This window comes from Grammomys surdaster, unplaced genomic scaffold, assembly GCF_004785775.1.
Source record: "Grammomys surdaster isolate TR1022 unplaced genomic scaffold, NIH_TR_1.0 126187, whole genome shotgun sequence".
NCBI classification, from domain to species: Eukaryota; Metazoa; Chordata; class Mammalia; order Rodentia; family Muridae; genus Grammomys; species Grammomys surdaster.
Genome location: NW_021620993.1, coordinates 2,805,120 through 2,819,952, shown reverse-complemented (window position 1 = coordinate 2,819,952; position 14,833 = coordinate 2,805,120). Strand labels below are relative to the sequence as shown.

The window sequence follows — 14,833 nt, the reverse complement described above, 5'->3', positions numbered from 1 at the left end:
GGAGGGAGAGAGAGGTCTGAGCCCCCTAAGGAAGACTGCTCTGGTGTGTAGCTGGGGACCTCATTGTGCAGACATCAGTACAGTGAGGCCGCTGTGGAGACAGCCAGGGCATGGATGTGGGGCACACATTGTCTTTTCTCAGTGGTGTCTAGGGAGATGGATTTACAGAACAGCCTTCTCGGAGGTGCCTTTTAATGATTTTGCATCCTACTGATCTCATCAGACTGATTTTTCTGGCTGACAGGGTTTCAGGAGGAAGCCAAGATCGCTGGCCGAGTGCAGCAGCCATGGCTTTGGAGGTAGACGCCTATTCCCAGAGTCAGAAACTGCAATGTTCAGCAGATAGGCCATGGAGTTGCTGTGTCAGTCAGGCCCTGGGCTGGGCCCTGGGGATGCAGAGGTGGGCCTTTTTCTGATGTTGCCTGAGAGAAGTTTACCCAGGCACAGTGGCAGGTCTTACACAGACCACTCTGGGGGCAAGTACGACTCCCAGACCCTGGACACGGGCAGCCTACTTCATTTCTTTTTCTTTTTCCTGCCTTGAAAGAGATTTTTTTCATATAATATATCCTATTTATGATTTCCCCTCCCTCTCTTCCTCCTAGTTCTTCTCCACATCCCCTCCCATTCAGATCTGCTGCCTTTCTGTCTCTCATTAGAAACAAACAGGATTCTAAAGGAATGATATGATATAATGATAAAACAAAGCCTAACACATTGGAATAGAACCAAACAAAAAAAGAGCCCAAGAAAAGGCCCAAGAAACAGATGCAGACACAGAGACACACTCATTTGCACACTCAGCAATCACACAAAACTCTTAACTGGAAGTCATAATGTGTATGCAAAGGACTTGTAGGGTAAAACAAGACACAGATGTAGAAATAAAATATTAAAAATTAGATAAAAATAAACTTAAAAAGCCAGCCCTGATAGACGTTATGAAACAATCTATAAAGATGTTGTTGAGTTTGTTTCCCTCTGACATCTAGTGCTGGGCCTGCAGCCTGCACTTCAGAGGTGTTTGTTTCCTCAGTGAGACTGACTTGGAGATAGCTTCTGGGTTATGGATTGGGGCATGCGTGCACTTCTGTTTCAGTTCTAGGACCCTCTCTGGTGCAGACTCATGCAGGCCCTCTGCCTGCTGCCTCCATGAGTTCATGTCTTCACAGATCCTGTTGATTTACAGGTCCTTGTTTTCTTGGTGTCCTCCCTTCTGGCTCTTATACTCTTTCTGCCTCCTCTTCTGCTGCATTCCCTGAGCCCCGAGGAGAGGGATTTGATGGAGACATTGCACTTAGGGCTGAGTGTTCCCAGGACTTCCACTCTGCATATTGTCTGGTCTCTTGACTTGTTCCTGTCTTCTGTAGGAGGAAGCTTCTCTGGTGATGGCTGAGCAAGGCACTGATCTAGGATATAGCACAGTTTCATTACGAGTCATTCTGTTGCCGTATTCTTTTAGTAGAACAGTACTATTTGGTTTTATCCTATAGCCCTGGGCTATAGTCTAGTCTCAGGTTCTTGGTCACTCCAGCAGTGTTGGGTATGGGTTCCCAACACGGAGTGGGCCTTTAGTCAGATCAGATGATGGTTGGTTACTCCCACAAGCTTTGAGCCACCATTTCACCACCGTTTCTTGTAGGCAGGACACCACTGTAGATCAAGGGGCTAGGTTGGAATTTATGTTTCTCCTTTAGTAACATGCAGATTATCTTCCTGTACCAAAGATGCTAGCATGTAGGAGTGAGAAGGCTGTATGTAGGCAATGGCTTGAGTTCTCCATGTTCAATGAGTGGTGTAGGTCTTGTCTTCAGCAACAGGGCTTTCCTGTCAGTTTGTGTAGAGCAACCTGTAGTCTTGGTAGTAGCCTGTGTTGTATGGAAGTTCCCATGGAACTAACATGGGCATTCTCATTTGGCCTTCAACTCAGTTAGATGTAACCCAGTTTTGGTATAGAAGTTTATTTGGTGTAAGAGATGTCCAGTTGGGGCTCTGTCTCCTCCATTATTTCGTGATTACATTTAGATCGCCTTCATATATGTATATATATGGAAACTTCTACTGGATTAGGTTTTTATATGATCCCTCAATTGGACCTTAATTTTAGCTGCTTCTCCCTGTATTCCCTCCCTCATCCCCCTATTCACTACCTCTTCCTACATGGTCTTCTTGTTCCAGTAGCTCCCCATCCATCCATAACTATCTATGCTATTTCTCTTTCCTAGGAAGATCAATTGTCCCCCACCCCCAACTCCAGTCCCTTACTCTATATCTAACTACTCTGGGTCTACGTATTGTAGCTTGGTTATTATTGATTTAATGGCTAATATCTACATATAAGTATGGACATACCATATTTGTCTTTCTGAGTCTGGGTTACTTTGCACAGGATGATGTTTTCCTAGTTACATCTATTTACCTGCAAATTTCATGATATCATCTTTTTAACAGCTGAGTAATATTCCATTGTGTAAATGTACCACATTTTCTTTATCCACTCATGTGCTGAGGGACAACTAAGTTGTTTCCAGTTTCTGGCTGTTATGAGTAGAGCAACAACAGATATGGTTGAGCAGGTTTCTCTGTGGTAGGATGAAGCATCGTTTGTCTATATGCCCAGGAGTATAGTTGGGTCTTGTGGAAGATTGATTCCTGCCTTCCTAAGGAACTGCCACACTGATTTCCATAGTGGCTGTACAAGTTTGCACTTGTTCAAGTGCAACAGATGAGTGTTCTCCTTTTTCCATATCCTCACCAGCATGAGCTGTTACTTGTTTGAACAATCTTGGCCATTCTGATGGATCTAAGATGAAACCTCAAAATCGTTTTAATTTGCATTTTTCCGATGACTAAGGATGTTGAACATTTCTTTGTTTCACAGCCATTTGCGTTTCCGCTTTGGAGAATTCTCTGTTTAGATTTTTTTAAATTGGGTTATTTGTTTATTTTTGATAGCTAGCTTTTTTGTTGTTGTTCTTTATATATTTTGGATACCCTCTATTGGATGTGTAGTTGGTTTAAAAAAATCTTTTCCTATTTTGTAAGCTGATGGTTTGTACAAAGGACAGTGTCCTTTGCCACACAGAAGCTTTTCATTTTTGTGAGTCCTCATTTATTAATTATTTATATTAGTGCCTGTGCTAACGGTGTTCTAATATAGTCTTCTGTGCCGATGAGTTCAAGGCTGTTCCCTGCTGTCTCTTCTGTCAGGTTCAGTGTGTCTGCTTTTATGGTGAGTTCTTTGATCCATTTAGAGTTGGGTTTCGTGTGGGGTGATAAGTATGGCTTTATTTGCAGTATTTTATATTCAGTCATACAGTTTAACCTGCACCATTGTTGGGGGTTAGAGACCCAAAGACTACTCAGCATGACCAAAGTCTGAATTAAGATTCTATATTAAGCTGGCTGGTGACTGCCTAGAAAGAAACACTTCTCACAGAGCAGCCTCAAATGCATATTACAGGGGGTGTTTAAAGACACAGAACACAGAAAAACTATATCCTGCTTGGGAGTTGCAAAGGGAAGCAAGCAAACAGTTTAATAGGAGCCAAGAACATGCAGTTATCTGGGGCATTTTGACTCCACATTTTTAGAACAGGGTTAGATGCTTTCTCACAGGACCTTGCCTGGTATGGGTAGAAAACGGGGGATCAGTTTCAGTTTAAATCAAAGATGGCTCCAGCTGAGACAAGATAGAAGAACCTTTGCCCTGTTACACATTTGTCAAAGATGTTCTTTTTCTCCCCCAGTGTATTTCTGGCTTAAAAACAAACAAAACAAAAAAACTAGGTGTCCATAGGAGTGTAAATTATGTCTGGATCTTCAGTTCTATTTAATTGATCAGTGTGTCTGTTTCTGTGCCAATACTGTGTGTGTGTGTATGTGTGTGTGTGTGTGTGTGTTTATTACTAGAGCTCTGTAGTACAATTTGAGGTCAGAGATGGCGATACTTTCAGCAGTTTTATTATTTGGGATTGGTGTGTGTGCATGTGTGTGTGTGTGTGTGTTTCCATATGAAGCTGAAAATTGACCTTTGGAGATCCTGAATTTAACTTGGGATTGGCTATGGGTAGCTATAGGCTTGTTGTAAATGGCTTTATTATGTTGAAGTATGTCCTGTGTATCCCTATAATATCTTCAGGGCTTTTGTCATGAAAGGGTGTTGGATTTTGTTGAAGGCTTTTTCTGTATCTAATGGGATGATCCTATGGTTTTTGTCTTTCAGTTTGTTTATATGGTGAATTCATTTATTGATTTATGTATGTTGAGCTATCCCAGAATCTCTGGGATGAAGCCTACTTTATCATGGTAGATCTTTTTGATGTGTTTTTTTAAGATTCAATTTGCTAATATTTTATTGAGAATTTTTGCATCCGTATATAAAAGGGAAATTGGTCTGTAACTCTTTTTGTTGGTTCTCTATGTGGTTTTGGTATCAGGGCCACTGTAACCTTGAAAACAGATTGGGCAACATCTTTCTGTTTCTGAGACATACTGGCATTAACTCTTCTTTGAAGATCTGGTGGGATTTTGCTCTAAACCCATCTGGCCCTGGGCTTTGTGTTGTTGCTGTTGTTAGATTTTTAGTGGCTGCTTCTATTTCACTGGGGCTTATAGGTCTGTTTAAATGACTTCCTCGATATTGATTTAACTTTGGCAAGTTGTATCTATTGAGAAAATTATCCATTTCTTTTAGGTTTTGAATGTATGTCCTTATGATTCTCTGGATTTTCTCATTGTCTGTTGTTATGGCCTCCTCTTCGTCTCTGATTTTGTTAGTTTAGATCTTCTCTCTCTGCCCTGAAGTCAATTTGGATAAGAGTTTGTCAGTCTTAACTGCTTTTAACAAAGAACCAACCCTGTTGTTTCACTGAGTCTTCGTATTGTTTGCTTGTTTGTGTGTTTGTGTTTCTATTGAGTTCATCCCCGAGCTTGGTTATTTCCTGCTGTTAACTCCTTTTGGGTGTGATTTCTTCTTTTTGTTCAAGTGTGCTGTTATTAATATGAGATCTCTCCAAATTTTTTTCTTATGTAGGCACTTAGCGCTGTGAATTTGCCTTTTAGAACTGCCTTCATTGTGTCTCATTAATTTGGGTTTGTGGTATATTCATTATTCTTAGTTTTGGTCTTTTCCTAATGTCTCAGACTTCCTGGCTTTTTTTTGTGCCAAGATTTTGTTTTTCAAGAGTTAACATTTTCTTTGACTGAGGTATCTATTTCTTCAATGCCTAAAATTCTCTCTTTCATCTCTTGTATTTTATTGGTGAGTCTTACCTCTGAAGTTTCTGTTTGAGTTCCTAAGCTTTTCATTTACAGATTTCCTCCAGTTCGTTGATTCTGTTTCTACTTTCAGGTCTTGAACTGCTTTATTCATTTTCTTCCACTGTTTGTGATTTCATAGATTTTTAAAGGGATTTATTTGTTTCCTCTCTAAAGACCTTTATCATATTCATCATGGCTATTTGAAGGCCTTGGTTTTGTACCTAAGCTATGTCAGGGCCTACTGTGGTATGGTTGCTAGGCTCTAGTGGGGACATAGTGTTCTGGCTGTTATTGTTTGTGTTTTTATGCTGATGGCATCTGGGTTTGCAATGGTTGTGATTCTAGGTGTTGATATTTGGTCTTGTCTTTGTTGGGTAGATATTTTGTATAAGGAGCCTCAAAGTCATCTCAAGACACCCCAAGACCAAGTTCCCAGCACAAAAGGGATGTATTTTTCCCAGAGGGGCCGAGAACAGGGATAAGGGACAAAGACTCGAGATAGAGGAAGGGAACAAAGGAGAGACGAGAAAAGGGGCAGGGGAGAAGAGGAAGGGATATTTGTCCCAGGAGGACAAAGGATTGTCTCTGGATAGTGAGAAGTCAGATGTGGTCCATAAGAAAATGGCAGTTTATAAAGGTACAAGGGAAAACCCCGTGTTAGGATGAGGTGCTTAATTTTAATTGGACATGTTATAGGTGACTCAACCGGGGCTTTTGATTGCTGGACCTCAATAATTTGATATCTGGACCTTGGTAGTCAGCCTCAGGAGGAGGAATTGGCCAAATGAGGGACTAGACCTTGGAGGCTAGCTTTAGGACTGTAGTAATCTAGTGGTTTTTAACAAGACAGAGGGAATGGAGGAAGGGCTAGGCTTCCCCAGCCATGTTTGCCACGCTTGAGCTGGCTTAGTCCCTTCGCTTTGTTAATTGGTTTCTGTCACCTTGTCTGTTCTCAGGAGGATGGGGTGGTGGCCCTGTGTTGGTTGGTAGGGAATTACTCTGGCATTCTACTAGGTGTGGCCATTGCAGGTTCCCAGTAAAATATGTTTCTAGGTATTGGGAACTGACACTTAGCAATAGAGGTGGCCTTGGGGTATAAAGGAAGTTTACAGAGGGAAGAAATAGAGTGTCTCACCAAGATCAGCTTAGTCCTCTGGGAAGAGGGGCAGAGAGCCAGGCGAGGCCTTCATGGGTAGTCTGCGGCAGAGCCTGGCCATGAGACTGGGGGATAAGCTTTGGAGGAGGGGAGAAAGAGTGAGGATCTGAAGCTCACCCACCTGCTTTGTCCCTGGCCTATTTTCTTCTCTGGCAGGCTTGGCTGCTGGCTTCCCAGGGAATACCTGCTGGAATTGGGGGCTGGGATAATGGGATGAGTGGAGAGGAAGGCTGGGGTGAGTTTGGGGAACTGGCTTTGGAGGAGAGGAGGGAAGGGTGAATATCTGCACTTAGCTTCCTTGGCAGGAGTGCCTCTTCAGGTTTCACAGGCAGCTTTTCTTTCTTTATATAGGTAGGCTATGGGGGTGGTGCTGGCGACTATCTGAAAGCTTTTAGAGACATCTGAGCTCATGTGCAGGCGATACTGCCCTGTCTTCTATGCCATAGGGGAACCTGCAGGGCCCTAGGGCAGCAGCTCTTGGGCTCTCTGCCTATCTTGCTTACCCAGGACTTGTCATAGGGCAGGTGCTTTCATAGACTCCGTAGTGCATTCCTCTAAGGAATGTGAGTGAAGCTGGCTGTGGAGGACTTGAGGGCAGGTGTTAGGTGACATAGGGAGGGGGAATCATTGTGGGGAATGTGGCAACTGACGAGAGATCAAAGTGCGGATACCACCGAAGTCCAACTCGGGGACCCATGGATTTCACTGGGGTTACTTATGGGAATGTGGGGGAGGGGCTATTTATAGGTGCAGAAATGATTCAAATACAGCTGCATCCCCAAAGCCTACCCCAGCATGGACACCTCATGGACACCTGCAGGTGTGCGACTGGTTGGAGAGCATCTATTCCAGCAAGCTGCCCTGCCTCAGTCTCTCTAGCAGTTCTTACTGCTTATATAACCTTCAGGAGGGAGGGCTGTGGCACAGCTGGCCCATTCAGGGCCTTCCTGACACTTCTAAATTGTCTCCTTCCTGGGCCATAAGGAGCTTCCATACAGGATGGAATGTTTGAAATTCTACACAACACTGGGCCTGGGAATGGCCACGGTACTGTCTTCAGATGAGGGACACATGAGGCAGTGTGAGGGACAGCAAGAACAAGTCCCCTGCTGCAGTGTAGGGAGCTCTGCAGCCCCATAGCACCTCCCTCTGCCCTCTTCCCATGCCTGGACATGCTGCTGTGTTGAACTGGTAAAAAAAGATGACATTGGCTCCTGATCCTCAAGCAGTGGACTGTTTCTTGGTGGACTCACTCATAGCAAGCCTGCCCCCCTCTGTGTGTGTGTGTGTGTGTGTGTGTGTGTGTGTGAAGCTAAGGGATGTGTAGAGATGTGATGTTGATGTGTATTTCCTGCAGCCCGAGCAAAAGCCTGAAATCCTCATTTGTTTAGGAGAAACAAATGCAAAATGGCTCTCCCTGCACTGGAAGGTCTGCTGGGCTAGAGCCGGCATCAGGGGGTGGAAGTCAGCTGGTCTCTGGACCACGTTGCCAGGCAATGCAGTCACCTTGTGCTCCGTCTCAGAAAGGTACACAGAAGCTAGCATATCATCAGCACGCAGCTCTGAGTTTGCTGGAGTACAGCAGCAGATCACGTGGTAAATGGTGATTATTGAGCGGTTGCAGACAGCAGCCAGAAAAAAAAATAACCTGCTCCTGGGACCCAATGCAAGGCTGGCTTGCAATCATAACAGATGTCCCTAGACCTACAGCTAAGGACAGTTTTATCACAAGAATTAGGGAAAGCCATACATAGTTGTGCACATGGGTCCTACCTTGACTACAGGTAGAAGCTTGAGCGAATGCTAGGTAGGAGGGTTGGTGACAGAAGGAACAGTCCTTGAGGAAGATTTCCATGTTTGAATGTCTGCTCAATGCCTGTCACTGTGCTGAGGACCAAAGCACTTAGGTGCTTGTGGCTCTTGGCTGGTAGTTGTCTTGATTGCAATTGCTTGTTTGTGTCCTTTTTTTTTTCAGGCAAACAGGCTGTGATGGGGATACTATTCCTCCAATTTAATTCATTTTAGTGGAAAACATTATATTTGGGGTATGGAAAATGCCTTGGAGAATATAGAAGAAGAACAGATAAAAAATCACCTCTGTACCCCTCCTACAGCAGAGGGGGGGCATCCACAAGAGGGTCTCAGATCATATTCCACTGTCACCCTAGCAGGTGGACTCCTGCCCCAGTAGCAACCTCAGTCCACAGCCCTTGGAAGGAGCATCAGCTGGACACAGAGAGAGCTGAATGGGTGACCCTTCCATGACACATAGCATGCTCTAACAAACAGCACACGCAGCTTCCATTCTTGTCCTCTGCTCCCAGAGGAAGATACCATTACTGCAGTCCTGAAAGGTAGTCTTTCAAAACTGACCATGAGAATAGGCTAGACCACACGCTCCCAGGGACCATGGCAAGCCGTCCATCAGAACACCTCTGCTGGTGTTGAAGGGACCAACAGTTCTCTCCCTGCTTCTTTCCCCCTCTCAGTGTCTCTCAACTCCCTCCAAGGCCAGTATACCAAGGTTACGTGATAATCTGAAACAGTTAGCAGAGACATCCTTGCTTCCATGGTAACCATCCGCCCTGCAGGGAAGGTGGAGAGACTCCCAGACAAAACTGGAATTGGTTCTAGGAGGTAGTGGTGGTAATGATTTTAAGTCCAGGCTGGCTGTGGTCTGAGAACCATTACTTGTTGATGCCTTCCCTAAAGTAGGATTGTCTGATCAGTGGCCTGTGGAGATGAGATTATCTTGCTCTGTGGGGCACTGTGTAGAAGGTCTGCCCTGGACTGGGGTTACTCTGTTAACATTTTATTATGTTATCTGCCAGGTGCGATGTTTCCAGGCTGGGGCCTTAGCAGTAGGAGGTCTCCCACAGCTCTGGAGACGGGATGTTAGAGATCAGATGTCTGTGGCTTGTGCTCTTGTGGCATGACTTGGGATGACCTTTGGCTTGAAGAGAGTGTCTGCCCTGTGTTCCCCTACAGTTGTTTCTCTGAGCATCAGAGTTCTGATACTCCTTAAGATGACAGTAGGCATCCCTCCTGACCCATGTATCCACTATAAGGCATGTTCTGATGTCATTTCACCCTGAGGTCCTGGAGGTTCTGTCTGCAGCAGATGAGCCTGACAGGGACTCAGTCTAGCTCCTACACAGTGGCTTTGTAGTAAAGAAAGCTGACTGATTTAACCTGGCCATCTAAAGTCCAATTTACCCACCTAGTCACCTGGAGTCTGGGCAGGCTCTGAGCTAGACTCTGGGAGGTCGATGTCAGCATAGGTCTGGCTGCCCCAGAGCATCTTGTCTGGTGGTCGAGACAGGTGGCACCAACAGGTCAGGGCTGTGAAAAGAGAAATAGAACTGTGGGTGGACAGGAGACTGTTCCCACCCTGCCTGGGCTGGGGGTGGCATCAGTAAATGTGTACTAAAGCAGGTGACATATGAGTTGAATTTTGAAGTTGGGTAGGTGGTAAGGGGAAGGAAGACAGGCCAGGAAGAACGTTTTCCAGGTGTCAAGGCCAAACTGCACCAACAAAAGAAGCTTAAAAAGGACAGTTCAGGTTCACAGATCCTTTAGTGAAGGCTGGCTGGGCCTGTCTAATGGCTGAGTCAGGAGCCCAGAGGTCCCTGTGGCCCTGTCACCACCACAACAGATATTTTTCAAGGGTCTGTAGGCAGGAAGAGTAGTCAGACTTTTAACTCTGCCCATAAGGGCCCTAGGCACAACCACTCCTGTACATCATTGGTCAAGTCTGTTCACACGACCCACTTCTGCAGAGGAGGCTAGGCAGTGTAGGGAACCATGTAGGCGATTTACAAGGTATACTCTAGTGAGCACCTTTGCAGGCAAGAGAACACAAGATAGCTTTCAACTCTGGCTCTGGAAGTGTCTTCTCTGCTAGAAAATCAACAAAGACTCTCCTGCCCCAGGGTGCATCACCACTCACTTTTGAACGCCAACCTTGTGTCTGGAAAGTGAACCCATGGGAGAAGGAAAACCTCAGGGAACTTACGGACTCTGCTCTAAAAGGGTTCAAGTCAGGCCCTGTAATTTGCTTCCAAACAACTGGGTTCAGTATTGGTCACATCCCTTTATGGCCTACCTTCCCTCCTTCCCTTCCTTCCTCCCTCTCCCTCCCTCCTCCCTCTCTCCTCCTTAGAGTATGATGTGGAGTGCTTCTCCTTATGGGGGTGGAACAGCTGTGTTTAGCATCAGTTGTTTGAGCCTTACAGAGAGCTTGCTGGCTGTGACTGTTCCCGTGATCATCCAGGAGATGTTGGTGAGGGCAGTGGGTGGGAGGGAGACCCGCCCATAAATGTTCAGGATCTCAGGTGAGTGGAGTCTGGTGTCCTAATCCTGGAGACCCAGCCAGCAGGGCCTTGACTTCATGGTTTCCATTTGGTTCTTCTGTGACTGGGTATGAATTCAAACTGATTCCCAGTTAACAGTGAATATGTTGGCCAGCTTTTCACAGGAGAGAGTCTTTTTTTTTTTTTTGATGGGTGCAGTGAACGTTTATTGATGGTATCTCAGAGAGTAAGGAGGGCTCCCTAGGCCCCTCCTGTTGTTATCGGGGTCTGGGAAGGAAATTGTGAGGGAGATGCTCAGTGTTGGGGACAGGGACTCCTCAGCAACCGAGGGCCTCTCTTGCTCTCAGTGTCCTTGCTGGGGTGGGTGGTCCAGGGTTTCTTACTCCTTGGAGGCCGTGTAGGCCATGAGGTCCACGACCCTGTTGCTGTAGCCGTATTCATTGTCATACCAGGAAATGAGCTTTACAAAGTTGTCATTGAGAGCAATGCCAGCCCCAGCATCAAAGGTGGAGGAGTGGGAGTTGCTGTTGAAGTCACAGGAGGCAACCTGGTCCTCAGTGTAGCCCAGGAAGCCCTTCAGTGGGCCCTCAGATGCCTGCTTCACCACCTTCTTGATGTCATCATATTTGGCAGGTTTCTCCAAGCGGCATGTCAGATCCACAACGGATACATTGGGGGTAGGAACATGGAAGGCCATGCCAGTGAGCTTCCCGTTCAGCTCTGGGATGACCTTGCCCACAGCCTTGGCAGCACCAGTGGATGCAGGGATGATGTTCTGGGCAGCCCCACAGCCATCATGCCACAGCTTTCCATAGGGGTCATCCACAGTCTTCTGAGTGGCAGTGGTGGCATGGACTGTGGTCATGAGCACTTCCATGATGCCAAAGTTGTCATGGATGACCTTGGCCAGGGGTGCTAAGCAGTTGGTGGTGCAGGACGCATTGCTGACAATCTTGAGCGAGTTGTCGTATTTCTCGTGGTTCACACCCATCACAAACATGGGGCATCAGCAGAAGGGGCGGAGATGATGACCCTTTTGGCCCCACCCTTCAAGTGGGCCCCGGCCTTCTCCATGGTGGTGAAGACGCCAGTGAACTCCACGACATATTCAGCACCAGCATCAGCCCATTTGATGTTAGCGGGATCTCACTCCTGGAAGATGGTGATGGCCTTCTCGTTGATGACAAGCTTCCCATTCTCAGCCTTGACTGTGCCGTTGAACTTGCCATGGGTGGAGTCATACTGGAACATGTAGACCATGTAGTTGAGGTCAATGAAGGGGTCGTTGATGGCAACAATCTCCACTTTGCCACCAGATGGAGAGCAGAAGGCAGCCCTGGTAACCAGGTGCCCAATATGGCCAAATCCGTTCACACTGACCTTCACCATTTTGTCTACAGGATGAGGCTGGCACTGCACAAGAACAATTGGTGATCTCTGGAACAAGGAGGAACAGAGAGCCGGAGAGAGTCTTAAGAGTCAGCGGTTTTCTGTAGTGTTTGGGTCTCATTTCAACTCCACTCTGGCACTTTCTGTCTCCATGGGCTCATCTAATGCTTTTTCCACTTGTGATTCCTTTTTGCTGGAGTAATTTTCACATGACCTGTAGTTTAAAGATATAAGCACACAAATCAAATGTTTCCTGATAAGTCATATAATATTTACTTTTAAACATTTTTTTTTCTTTTTGGCTTTTGAGACAGGGTTTCTTTGCATAGCCCTGGCTGTCCTGGAGCTTACTTTGTAGACTAGACTGGCCTCAAACTCACAGAGATCTGCCTGCCTCTGCTTCCTAAATGCCGAAAGCAAAGGTGTATGCTACCACTGCCCAGCTTTAAAACAATTCTATATGTTCACATAGTTTTGGCATTTTAAAAAGTGAAAACAGATTTACATACTAATGAGAAGGATGGGCTTTTTATTTTTACATAAAGGAATTAGATATTGGCTGAATATTTAATACCGAGAGATGGAGAACATCTCTGATATATTTTGGAGCTGGCTAATATTTTGATTTTGTAATCCTCAAAGCTTCAAATGCCGCTTTTCATATATAAACATACCAAATAACAAAAGCATGCTTAGGGCCACTTCAGAAGTTCTTGTGAATTCTGTCCTAATCGTGAGTCAAAATTCACTGAATGATTCTTTATGAAAGATATTAACAACACAGACAGCAATTAAGAAAATTTTTATTATGTTTATTTATTTATCATATGTGTGCACATGCTTGGAAGTCAGAGGACAACTTGCAGGCACTTCTTGGCCTCCACCACGTGAGTCCCAGAGACTAAACTCAGCAAGCATCCTTACCTGCTCAGCCATCTCACTAGCCCAAGATATGATTATTAAAAATCCAACATTGTAACACCACATAACCCAGAGACTCAGACACTAACTTGATATTCACATGCCAAACAATGAAGGTGGGAACGTTTTAAAAGCTTCTGTTTACTCTCTGGAACTGTTCAGTTTCAGGAAGAGCAGACAATACAACAGCTGTGAGCCACAGCCAAGGTGTCCCCTGCAGCCTCAGCAGGCGTTGCATCGTGCAAAGTGTGAGTGCTGTGCGCTCAGAGCCAAGGCTGCAGTGACACCATGTGATTATGGTTGGGGTTAGATTTCATTTTGGGTTGTGTGAATTCAGATACTATTGTTGCCAGTTTTCTCCTGGCTTTCATGCCCAGTTTCAGGACCCCAGCATGCGGCTGCTGCTGGCTGTGAAGCCACTGTGCTCTGGGTGGTTGAGTTACAGCTGGTGTCCTTAGCTGCTATCTGCCCAGTTAGTTACTATTCTGGGTTCCTTGGGTCTTCTTAGTAACTGATTTCATCTTCTACTCTCTTTCTGCCTTTTGTAGTTTAATGTTTCCATTTTAGGAGAAGCTCAACTTGTTCCTCTCTCTGAAAACTGTTTCAGGAGCAGCCCAGAGTTTGCAACATGTATTTAGAAGCGGTCTAAAGTCCAGTCTGGATGAACAGTACACTATAGCATCTGCATGCGTTCTACTTCCTCTAGTACGTTGTGGGGTCTGGCTTGCCGCCCCTCCCCCTCCAAACTGGAGCTACAAGCATCCAGCCCACAGTTCTTTCTGCTTCAGCAAACTGGTGGCTGTCAGATCAGTTAAGAATAGAAACCTCTAGCTTTTACCCTGTTTACTCATCCCTTCTCTAGAGCTCGTTTTTAAAATGTAAATCATAGTTTTACGATATCATCTGGTTTTCATTTGTTTGGTCTCCTGTTTAGTCTGAGGACTTTTTTGTTTGTTTGTTTTGGTTTTGGACAGTCTCACTATGCAGCACTGGCTGGTTTGGAACCCTTTGTAGCCAGCACTGGCCCCAAACTCAGAGTGATCCACCAGCCTCTGACTCACAAGTCCTGGAAGGTGCGCATCACACAACATGTCCAGCTAGACGGGGTTTTTGACTCGTTGTACCCCTCTCTGAAGCCTTCTTAAAAGGGGCGGTCAGTGTGGCTTGGCCAATGCTTTGGCTTTTGTTTCTCTTGAGGTTTTAGTCTCTGAAAATGTCACAGGTGACTGAACCACAGGTTGACTTTCCCCTCTAGACAGTATTTTGCTCTGTTCCTCCCTCCTGCCCCCTCCCTGCCACACACATCATTTCTGCAGAGACGTCTGCTGAATTCTTATCGTTGTTTTTCTGTAGCCAAGGTATTTCTTCTTGGTCTTGTTTTAGGATGTTTCTTTCCCTTCATCTTTGGTCAGCTGCAGCTTGGATGTGATCTACTCACTCACATGCAGGTACAGTTTGTGTACCTATGGTTGGGTGTCTGCCATTGGTTGGAGAAGACCGCACACGGCTTCACAGAGTCCTGTGGTTCTTTCTCTCATTCTTCCATTCACACTGGTGTTGGCTAGTTTTAGGTCAACATGACACAAACTAGAGTCCTTTTAGAAGAAGGAACCAAGGTTAAGACGATGTCCTCACCAGATTGACCTATGAGGCAGCCAGTAAGTAAGCACTCCCAACTGCCTCTGCATCAGCTCCTGCCTCCAGGCTCTTGCCCTGTTTGAGTTCCTGCCCTGATTTCTGTCAGTGATGGAGTGTGATGTGGAGCTATAAGCTGAAGTAAACCTTTTCCTCC

General features: G+C 45.6%; 1 protein-coding gene across 8 annotated transcripts in view; it reads left to right on the top strand.

The window, feature by feature from the left end:
- Jakmip1 (janus kinase and microtubule interacting protein 1) overlaps positions 1–14,833 on the top strand; it is a 96,526-nt gene that overhangs the window by 22,139 nt on the left and 59,554 nt on the right. The window lies entirely within an intron of this gene.